Source organism: Mastomys coucha, unplaced genomic scaffold (genome assembly GCF_008632895.1).
Source record: "Mastomys coucha isolate ucsf_1 unplaced genomic scaffold, UCSF_Mcou_1 pScaffold2, whole genome shotgun sequence".
In the NCBI taxonomy this organism is placed as follows: Eukaryota; Metazoa; Chordata; class Mammalia; order Rodentia; family Muridae; genus Mastomys; species Mastomys coucha.
Window position 1 is genome coordinate 8,933,229 of NW_022196902.1, and position 12,579 is coordinate 8,945,807.

The window sequence follows — 12,579 nt, forward strand, 5'->3', positions numbered from 1 at the left end:
TCCCTCATCTTCTTCCCTTTCTCCATTTAGCCCTCTGTTCCACTACTCAATACCCCATAATTTATAGATAACTACCTACTTTTTTTTTTACTTTCTTAGTAAGACATATCTGTCATCTCATCCCAGTCCCTTTCTATACTCTTATCTTCTATTGTTCTATAAATTATAGTATAGTTATCATTGCTTTAACACCTAACAACCACTAAGTGTATACATAATCTGTTTTTTCTGGGCCTGGGATAACTCACACTTATTTTTTACCAAGATGAATTTTTTTAGTTCCATCAATTTACCTACAAATTTTACAACGTCATTTTTTAACAGCTGAGTAATACTCCATTGTATAAATGTACCACATTTTCTTCATCCATTTCTTCATCGAGAGACATTTAGGTTGTGTCTCACTTGTGGCAATAGTAAATAGAGCATCAACAAACATGGTTGAGCAAATATCTAGGAGGTAGAATGTAATGTCCTTCTGGTTATGCCCAAGATTGGTGCAGCTGGATCTTGAAGTAGATTGAGTCCCATCTTCCTGAGTAACTGCTACATGCTTTTCCACAGTAGCTGTACAAGTTTGCACTCATGTCAACAGTGGGTCCATATTCTCATCTGCATTAACTCTCATTTGCTTTCTTGATCTTAGACAATCTGGTGGTTTAAAATGAAACCTCAAAGTAGTTTTTGGGTAAGGATCTTGAACATTTCTTTATGTGTTTCTCAGCTGTCCGGATTTGCTTTTCTGATAAATTTGTGCTTATATCTGCATCCCATATTTTTAATTTGAGTTGTTTTCTTGATATCTAATTTTTTAAGGTTTTCATATTATTTGGAAATTAGTTCTTTATTGAATGTGTAGTTGGTAAAAATATTTTCTCATTCAATGGCTTGCTACTTTGAATTGCAGAAGCTTGCCAGTTTTATGAAGTCCCACATATTAATTGTTTGTCTTCATGCCTGCACTATTGTGGCTCTGTTCAGAAAGTCTTTTTTTTTTAATGCCAAGGAGTTCAAGGCCATCCAAACAGGTTGAGTGTACTTTGATGAACTTGTTCTATTTGGAGTTAAGTTTGTGTGGGTACTAATAAGAATCTACATGCAGCTATCTGGCTTGATCATTACAATGTGTTGAAGATGTTGTATTTCCTCCAGCATGTATTTCTGGCTTTCTTATCAAAATCAACTTTCTGTAGCTATGTATACCTGTCTGTACTTTCAACTTGATTGCATTTGTGACACACTAAATTCCATTGAAAACCACATGGATCTTAGTTTTTAATTTTATTCACAATTCTTGGAGATGATGCTAATTATATTCAAGTTTGTTGTTGTTGTTGTTGTTGTTGTTTGCAATTGGTAATTTGCTGGGCAGTGGTGGCACATGCCTTTAATCCTAGCACTTAGGAGGCAGAGGCAGGTGGATTTCTGATTTCGAGGCCAGCCTGGTCTACAGGGCGAATTCCAGGACAGCCAGAACTATATGGAGAAACCTGGTCTCAAAAAACAAACAAAAAATTGGTAATTCTTGTTAAAAATTGAGTTTTATGTAATATTATTGAGATCCCTTTATCTGTATGTATCTCTATTCACTTGCAAATATATATATGTATATATATACACATACACACGTATGTACCTATGTAACACATATATACATTCATATGCAACATATAGATATTATCAATATTCATATATAGATATGCAATATATAGACATAGATAGATATATATCTATATGCATTAGTTCTTCCATGTATATACTTGTATTTAATCTCTATGTATATGTATATATCATAGTATAGATTCTTGCATATATGCATTTGTTTATATGTCTGTGCATGCGAGCATCTTTATATGTACTTTATCTTCAGCATAAATGTTTTTATCTTGTAGTATAAATGCCCTATTTTTCTTTGAATATTCTGAGTTATTATTTTACCCATAAACTTTAAGCTCAATTTATTAACATCCATTGAGTAATATCTGTTAAAAAATGTTACTGTTGAAAGAATTGGATTAAATACAGAGGCTAGTATAAGGAAACGAGAGATCTCTAAATGTGATTTCCTTTTCACTTAATAGGGATGATTTGTTTTCAATTTACCTGGCAGATAATTTTGTATTTCTGTAAAACATTCTCAAGAAGCATGGCACTTTGAGAATTTTATTATTGTTATTTTTATCTTATTCCTTTTATTGTTACTGGTGCTAATGCGCAACATTTATATATTGATTTGATCAAGATCTGTTATTAGCTCTGAGAGTTTTCTGCAAAGCTCAGATTTTTATGCAGATAATCATTTATCTGTGAATGTTGGCAATTTTCGAGCATGCTTTCCTATATTAAGGTCAGACTGTGCTGTAGTTCATTCGAGCGTGACAGGTCATGATACCTGCACTGTTCCCACTGTTCTTCTGACAGAGACTCAGAGCTGCAGTAAGTAATGCAACTTTACTTTCTACTTTCTTTGTGTGCTACACTTCTGGCTGTTTTGTAGGGACTGATTAGACCAATTCATGTATGATGGCCACATTTTAGTCCACATACTAAATACTTTCTGAGATTTTCTAAATGTCTTGCTACAGAATTTTAACCAAATTTCTTTATTTGGGGTTAGAGAGATGGATCCGATATTAAGATCTCTTAATAATCTTACTGAGAACTCAGGTCTGGTTCCAAATATCGACATGGTAACTTATATATAACTGCTTATTCCATATCTAATTCAAAGTGATCCAATGCCCTTCTTTGGATTCCATGGACTCCTGCATGCATACAGTGCATGTGCATTCACTTCAGCATATACATATACCTTTTTACAAAAGATTTTATTTTGGTAAGAGAATTTCCAACTTTCTTTTTCTACCTTTATGCAAAAATGAAGTTGAAATATTAATATTAATTTTTTAATATGAAACTTCTTTTTAATTTCTTAAGCTAATATTATTATGCTCTCATCACTTTTAACCTAAAGTAAATAAGTTACATTAATGATGGTAAACTATCCTTGCATTAAAAACACATGCATACACACACACACACACACAAACAAACACACACACATGTGCGCATGCACAGTCGCATGTGTGTCTGTGTGTGTTTGTGTATTGATTTCATTGTGTGGTTTAGTAACATTCTATCAAATATTTTAAATATGTTGTCTTTATTGCTTTATTAGCCAAAGAACATTTACGTTTCTTAGTTTCTGTGAACAGTCCTGCATTAAACATGGGAACACAGATGTCTTTGTTATGAACTGATTCATTTTCTTTAGACAATTATCCATTGTTGGGGTTTCTGAGTTGCTTGGTAGTTCTATTTTTAAGTTCTGATGACTCTCCATACTATTTTTGATACTGGAGAGAATAATTTATGTTCCTACCAATAGTACACATTGTCCCCTTTCATCTACAAAATCTTTAGTATATTCGGTAATAGTCATTCACAACTCGGTATTGTGTTATTGCATTAGGTGTTGGTCTTTTTGCCCTACTGGTTAATCATCATAAGCACCAATATACTTGTTGATCCTCTAAATTTTTATTTTGAGAAATGTTGATTAGGTATATAGCCATACTTTATTGCTATTATCATTGTCATAAGCATCATGATTATCATTATTATTATTATCATTATTACTAATTTGCTTTGTGATCTTTTAGTTCTTTCTGTATCACAGACATCAATATTTTGTCAAGCACAGACTTTGAAAATGTTCTTTCCAATTCTATAGCTGGTAATCCACCCTGTTGCCTAGTTCCTTTACTGTGTACAAGTCTTAATGAAACCTCGCTTGTCCATACTAATTTCATGCTCTGTGATTTTATGTTGTTCCCCAAAATTTCTTTTCTAGACCATTGTCTGAATTTATTAAGTATTAATACTTATAAAAAGTAGCAATTGTCACAAACTAGACACTATCATTCATAATTCTTAAAGATTCCTTATACTGTTTCATGACTTCTGGTTCTTACACTTTTTCCCTTTCCTTAGGAGACCATTGACCTATATTTAATAATATTGTTGTTGGAACCATTTTTTCCTAGACCTTTATAAGGACAGAATCATCCAGTAGTCTTTTACTCCTATGGTTTTCTCCACACAATCCTCTCAGTTTCTATATATCAGTTTCTTTCAGACATTACAGGCAAGTCTTCCTTTGTTGTTTAAATGCCTTTACATATTCTAGTAAAGTTTATTCCTAGATTCATGATTTTTAATTGCTTTCTTTCACTCTATGGTTATGATTTTTATTATTATACCAGAAGGGTTGTTTAGCATTTTGTCTCTTTATAGCTTATGCTTTGGGATATCTCATTTAAGAGATCCTTACCTAACCCAAGATCATATGCTTTCCTTTGGAAATTTTATATTACGTTTGTGTGATTAAATTTAATCCTTACATATAGTGTAAAGTACAAGATGATATTAATTTTGCATATTAAATTATTAAACTACCTTTTGTTGACTGACAATAAACTGACTTTTCCTGGTACAAAAAAAAAAATCATATAATAGAAACTAAGGAATTCACTTTTTGTACCAAGTTTGCATCATCACATCTCTTGCATTTACCATGACACACAAATCAAAGAGAATTCTCAATTCTCAATAAAAGCTGTGCTCCTGACTGGAAAGATCATGATGGGGTTTGTGTGGAAGAGAAGTCAAATTAACATACGTCCTATTGAGATGTTTCATTCTTAGTTCAAAGGACAAATGTTATATTGTTATTGAGAATAAAATACCAAACAATTGTATCATTCCCATTTCAAGATAATGCAAACTGCTTTGTCATAGTAAAGTTATTTTATTGTAATCTTTTTATTCTTTACTTTCATTATATATTTTATCAAATTAACCACAATTCAATTAGATTAAATCTTTTTTTAGTCACCTTGAAGAATTGGACTCAGTCTGCAGTAAAGAATATTAGAAACATGTGTCCTGAGATGTTAAAACAACAGTCCCAAATCATTGAGCCAGTTAAGAACAAAATAAAGACTTGTGTCCATGTGATTTATTTACTACAGTCAATACTCTTTCTCCAAGTACTTTCATAATGTAACAAAACCATGTTTGCTGGCTATTAATCCAAGTAAAATTATAAAAACAAAATGCTAAAGATATTAACAAAGCAAAACTTACTGAATAGTTGGGAGGTTTTAAATTGAATTAAATCAATATGACTCCCTATATGATTGTTTTAACAGTTATAAATTTGTGTGCCTCTGTGTGTGAGAGAGAGAGCACACATGCATTTATGTGCACAGGGGCAAGCTAAATGCATATTTGGAGTTTGGAGAAAAATATTTGGAAGTCATTTGTTTCCTACCATCTAGGTTCCTGAAACTGAACACAGTTTTTCATGTTTGGAAGCAAGAACATTTACTTTCTAAGGCATCTCACTTGTCCATGAACATATTTGATATGTTTCCTATATTCAGTTTGAAAATTTAGAATTAAGTGTTAATTATTTAGAGTTTATTATTTATATAAAGCCTAAGTTGAAGTGCGTTAAGAAAGAAATCTTGTCAAATTATCAAAAAAGCAACTCAAAATAAATTTTCCTAGAAACTGTTTATGTATTCAAAATATTAAAAGAACTCAGATCTATTAGCTATCATAAGATCTCACTTATGTGTTTTATAATTCACGATAATATTAGTGGCAATATTTACTCAGTGGATACCACTGTAGAGTTATTGTGCACAGAGCTATTTACAGGGTACCATGAGGCAGTCCAAATAGCGAAGTCTGTCTCTAAGGAATTTACATCTCAAAAGAAATAGGGGAAACAATTTCATAACAGCTATATTGTAATATACACTGTTGGTGGTGAAAAAATGAGCAACTGTGTAATGGGGCACTGTGGATAGAAATTAATAATGGGTTCATAATGAGTTGGGGATTTCTCCAGGGTTTCAAATTCCTGTAGTGCACTCTCTATGTCCTACGAAATGTCCAGTGATACAATCAACGCATGGGCAGAAGGAAATCAACCAATGAAATTTCCTCTGAGAGCCTAGACATGGGCAACACCATCCCCTACACACACTCATAACAAATTAATTAAATAAAAATATTAAGACCACCACCTCAATTTATTGATTTTTCTCAGAAGGCCTGATATCAGGGATACTGTTGATAGGTAACATAGACTTTTTTTTAATGTATCTGTATTTTTTAATCGTATAATAAAGACTGCCATTAAGAGAGGAAGAGAATGTTATTCAAATGCTGCAACAATAAACTATCTAATATCAAACACATTTATGGTCACTTTAAGGGCTGATTATATAGATTAGAAGTGTGACTCATAGAATTCATACTGCTTTTTAATCTGAGAAATACCTTAGTAAAGAACAATAAAAGTAATGTTGATGTATGAATAACTTTGGGCAAAATCTAAACTATAAACTTGAAATCACTTTGTACAACTTCAATAAAATTAATGGATAACTTGGGATCTGCTTCCCTGGTGTTAAAACACATCATCCTAGAATCACTGCTGAGACAGAGAGGGGGAGCCAGGAGAAAAACATTTCAACCAACAGTAAAATCTCAGTAACCAAAGATCTAGTTTATGAGGCTACATAAGGATTTCCAGTTAACATTCAGAAGTCCTGAACTATGGGAAAGATTATGCCGTCTTCTTCTACAAAATATTGATAAGTGGAGCCAGAGCCAAGTTGTCCTATTGACCTTAGAGAGCCTATTATTTGATGAGGATACTCTGAACTGCTTTTTTGGAGAACATATGTTTTTCTTTATAAAGAAGAGAAATGTTATCTAAAATTTGCTTTGTCACCATGGAGTCAGAAGATAGGTAAACATATAGCAAATCAAGAAAATGTGAAAGTAAAACAAGCACCTCTAAGTTCTCTATAAACTTCCTGGTTACATGGAAACTTTGTATGTGAGGAGAAATGTAATATCAAATTCCTCTAACTCTATGCTAATATTAAGTATCCCATAATTATTTTTGTTCGGTTAGGCCTTTTTAACAAATATTTTACAGCTGGAAAAATATTTAATTGTATTTAAAATGTGTCCCATAAAGGCTTACTATAGATATATTTATGTTTTCTAATTAAACAGCAATCTCTCCATTTTTGTATTGAATTATAACTATACTATTTTTTTGTAACTTTATGTGGACCTCATGTTTAGAAGGCAGAAGTCCTATATCACTGTAGCAAGAGTAAGTATTTTAGATTGAAATAAAACTTGATTAGTAGTGATCTTGTATCTTGGATGGCGTGAAAAAGTTACCAAATAAATATTATTAAGTTCAATTTCCCCTGTTTACTAAAAAGATGATGATAACACCTCCATAACTTGTACTTGACATTAAAATAATAATGTATGAGTTGGTGCAGTAAATGCCCCACAATGCTAGCTATGATCATTAAAAGTCCATCCATGCAAAACATAATGTCTCAAATTCACCCTAAATATCTTATTTTCAACTACTTAAATAACAAAAATATTTTCAGAGTATTGTTAATTACTGAACTTTTTCTTGCTTATAGATAAAAGAGAATCTTTTCTCACAGCACAAACTGTTCTATCCACAGCCAAGAATCTAGAAAGAGATGTTTTTGTATGTCTAATCTGTATCAGGCCAGAGCCAATAGCAGCTGCAGATTAATGCTAAGAAATTGGAAGAAAATATAAGTAAACAATAAATCTAATATTCCCTAAATCACTTGTGCAGATGAGAAATGGAGATTCATTTATAAAGTTAATACTATGTCCCTTTAGAATCCTGAGATGCATAGAATACAATAGTTTACCCCACTTCCTCATTAATATGAGACATGCTTTCAGGGAAAGGACTCTTAGAATCAAAATATTCTGGGGGAAATGAAATGCTTTTGGTCGGTAGGAATCTCTGCGATGCTTCATCAGCATTGATTATTTTTATAATCATAAAATCATTTAAGATGATCTCCAGCCAAATTACAACTTACTCCCCCATCTTTACGTTGTCCAACATCAAAACCTGCATTTTTTTTGGAGCTTAATCTTGAAACACAGACACTTTACTTTCTGTAAGTGGCTCTAGTTTTATCATTCAGGGTCAAACAAGTCTCCATGCCCCATTACACTTTTTCTGACTAATGCACTTTATATTATTCATGATGAGGTTTAAATTCTGAAGAGCTTGGTAAGTATAATACTGAACTATGTCCCCATTCAAAAATACTGTGAACTTGTACACTCCTGTTGTTTCCCATCTAATGTGTGGTTTATTTTCTCTATTAGGAATCAAAAAGTATGGCCTCAGATGTTGCAGCTTCTCAATAATTAAGGACATTTTTCCTTATATAGGCCATAGAAGAAAACCTTAAAATATGCTAAGACAGTTATTTTTTCCCAACACAAATAGGCATTTTGCTGTCATGAAAACTCAGCACAAGAAATTAACACTGCTCTAGTGAGGACATTGTCAAAAGCAGACTGGATAACATTAAGAGTCAGCAGATCCATTTTGCTCAGCATCTCTTTATCTGGCTCCTGTCTGAATTACCCATTCCTTCCCCATCAACAAGAATCTCAGCCACCTCTCCTTCAATGGAAATAGACATATTCCCACCACTTCTCTTCTACTCTCTACTTCCCTAAACTTTTCTTTCCATTCATTTCTTCACATGTAACAATTTTGTCCTTCTTGATCTTAAATGTAGTAGAGAGAAAGATAAGGTTTAGAGGGAAAGACTTTAACTAGTAAAATTATTATATTCTTGAAAAGAGTTAAATGTCAATAGTATCTTGCTACTTTTAATGAAATAAGCTTTTCCAACAAGAACAAATGTAATGAACAAACAAGCAGTTTGATAAATGCTGCAAACTTTTTATTTTTGATCAAGAAAAAAACTGCCCTCACTCCTCATCAGACTGCCAAAAATATATCTTGCTAAATCTAACATATCTGCCAGACAGCAAAACTGGTCGTTCTGCATTTCCATGCAGTTTATTTCTGTTTTTTTTCTCCATGTGCCACAAATTTCACTCTTCATGCTGCTGATTCACAAACACCACTACAAACAGTGACCACCTTGAAAACACCAGAGTCCTTGACAAATATGTGTTCTGTACAAATCTCCTCAAAATACAACAGTAACTAGACAGGGATATTCTAGTCCCCATGGAAACAACTGTGGAATTTAGAAGGGCCAATAAAACCTTCAATTTTCATTTGGGAAACACATAACCTCATTTGGTTTTAGGAGAACTTTTGATGCTACATACAGTTCAAAGAAATCCAGAAATGGAGTCTATTTTCCAAGTTCTCACCATCAGTAAGATACAGGGTTGAGTTTAATCCAATTATATAGAATTTCTAACATTTTACATTGTGTTTTATATCTAAGAAAAATGAAAGTGTATTTTTACATGATCTTTAGGCATTTTGTGACTTTTTCTCTCCATGCAATCTTAGGAAAACATAATGCTTAGTAATGTTTAATAGAGTTTATCAACATATATGCTAATTTTTTCAAATCAAAATATTATGCATGAACTACTTTGTTGAAGTAACCTTTTCTCTGATTTGTAAAAGTAGTAAAATTTGGGGAAATAATTTTCTAAAATCACTATGCATTCCTTCTGTAGATAAAGAATATGATTTAAGGGATCTACTTATTTTAACTGACTTAATGTGAGTATCACTCTAAATGTACCATTATAAAATATACTAAAACTTATAAGTCAAGAAAGGTAACCACAGTCTCAAAGCAGTTCTACCTACCAGATACAAAATGTGACCTGACTTTTTCATGAGATATCTTTGTACATAACAAAAAAATGACAGATCTACTTGTGCAAACTAATAGGATCAAAGAGCTATGAAAATGTAGCTAAAAATGGTGTTTGCCAAACCATACTTTGCACCATGGTTACCCAATTGTGCTTTACCAGCAGATTTTGAGCAACATAGAACACAATTTCTACCATATATGATGAATTAATGTCAGGTATCAGAAACTCACAGAAAAATGCCCAGGGACAAAGTTTTCTTTAGTTTTGAAAAAATTAAAGAAAGGGAAAAATCAAAGAAGAAAGTGAGATTCATTTGTTCTAAACTAGTAGATGACAGCTGGACATTGCTGAAAAATATTATCTGACCCAACAAATCCCCTGCAGCCTCATCATGGAGCCTGAAATATCACTGTTAAGAATGAGCACTCTGCTCTGGCCAGGCGTCCTTATCAGAGTGACAACGTCTTTAAACCACGAGTGGTAGTCCCTGGCGCACTGCCTATTGCCAGGGAAGACAGGGCAACCTGGTAGGCAACTATTTCCTTAAAATAATCTTTTTCCTTAAAATAAGCTTTTAGATGATTACCCAAAATGCTTCACTGTGGGAGCAGACAATGTGGGCTCCAAGCAGATGCAGCAGATCTGCATGCCCCTCTGAGGGAAGGCTGTGGTGATGCACAAAGCCATCAGGAGAGCACTTAGAGAACAACCCAGCGCTGGAGAAACTGCTGCCTCACATCCTGGGGAACATATGCTTCGCGTTCACCAAGAAGGACCTCACTGAGATTAGGGATATGCTTCTACCCAATAAGGTGCTAGCTGCTGCTCGAGCTGGTGCCATCGCCCCATGTGAGTCACTGTGTCTGCTCAGAACACTAGTCTGGGGCCTGAGAAGACCTCTTTCTTCAAAGCTTTAGGCATTACCATTAAAATCTCCAGAGGTACCATTGAAATTCTGAGTGATGTGCAGCTAATAAAAACTGGAGAAAAAGTAGGAGCCAATGAAGCCACACTGATGAACATACTAAACATCTCCCTCTTCTTTGCACTGATCACCCAGCAGGTGTTTGACAACGGCAGCATTTATAACCCTGAAGTGCTGGACATCAAAGAGCAGACTCTGCACTCTCACTTCCTACAGGGAATCTGCAATGTGGCCAGTGTCTGTCTGCAGGTTGGGTACTCCACTGTTGCCTCAGTGCCGCACTCCATCATCAATGGGCACAAACTAATCCTGGCTCTGTGTGTGGAAACTGAGTACACCTTCCTGCTTGTTAAAAAGGTCAAGGCCTTCCTGGTTGATCCATCTGCATTTGTGGCTGCTGGACTGTGGGATAGGGGGTTGGTGGAGGGGTAACCAGGAAATGGGATATCATGGAATGAGGGATGGTGGAGGGGTAATCAGGAAGTGGGATATCATTTGAGATGTAAAGAATGGAATGATTAATAATAATAATAATAATAATAATAATAATAATAATAATAATAGAAAAAAGAGTGATCTTTAAATGGATTTCTCAATTCAAATACAATCTTTGAATAGAAAATTTGGCATACATTAGTATGTTTTTTATAGGGAGAAACCAACTACATAACAAGGGCTACAAAGTATCAATTAAAGGAAAGAGCAATATGGTATTTAAAAATAAGAAGAGAACTGTGCCATGGTTTAAGCATTGACTCTTGGCAGCTCAAATCTACATCCATCAATCTACTGAACCTCCTAGAAAATAACAACATCCGAGTCAAGACATCATAGCTCAGGAATGCCCACAGAGCAGAAAATTGTGTGCTTTTCCAAAGAATTCACTTTTTTGATATAAAAGTAAACCTTGTACACCTGAACAACAAGTTTAGTAATAGTAGGCACTAAGTGTAACTCATGCCAGTATCCATAGTAGAAATATGTTATGAGAATTTAAGGGATGTGGCTAAAGCCAGGTTTTATACCAGAACATTCAGCCTGAGCTTCAAAATGTAACAGTGTAAACGAATTAAAGATAAATGTTATTTGCATCATCTAATACACATGATTAGAAAACAAAGAAGGAAAACTTACCCGATGTGAATTTGATTTACGTTATTAAAAGAAGTGATGCTAAAGTTTATCTCATACATACACACACACACACACACACACACACACACACACACACAAGAAAAAGAAGGGTCTTACTGGAGTCATTGTTTGCAAATTACCTGGAAATGACAACAGTTGGGATCAGAAGAGTTCAATTAGTCAAAAACATTTTATTTACACATCTGGAACACTCAACTATGGGTCAGAAAACAAGGATGATATAGTTGGGCCAGTAAGACGCTTCTGCAGTTACAGATGCTCATTCCCACTCCTGATCACCTAAGGTCAATGTCCAGGAATCACATGGTGGAAAGAGAGAAGCAACTCATGAAAGTTGTTCTCTGACCTCCTCATACAAACCATGGCATTCACACAAGTACACACACACACACACACACACACACAGAGAGAGAGAGAGAGAGAGAGAGAGAGAGAGAGAGAGAGAATTAATAATGAATAAATAACTAAAATATAATGAAAATTATAAAGTTTGCAACATAGTGAATTATATCAAGCTGCTTCATGTGATCTGACAAAACTTGCACCTCTATAATTGTATAGATACAGATATTTAAACACATGTACTGATTTAGGATAGATATTTTAGATACAAAAAAAGCTGACAGACAAGAGGGCTATTCAATTTTCCAGTATGGAGTTAAGTGGGAGCCTGATGCTTTATTGTAGGGAAGAATGGGATTATTATAGGCTGGATGAGTCTCCTATTTCAC

The 12,579-nt window shown here is 33.9% G+C and overlaps 1 pseudogene; it reads left to right on the forward strand.

The window, feature by feature from the left end:
• The first annotated feature begins 6,812 nt into the window (after positions 1 to 6,812).
• LOC116097917 lies at positions 6,813 to 11,125 on the forward strand (annotated as a pseudogene).
• Positions 11,126 to 12,579: the final 1,454 nt, after the last annotated feature.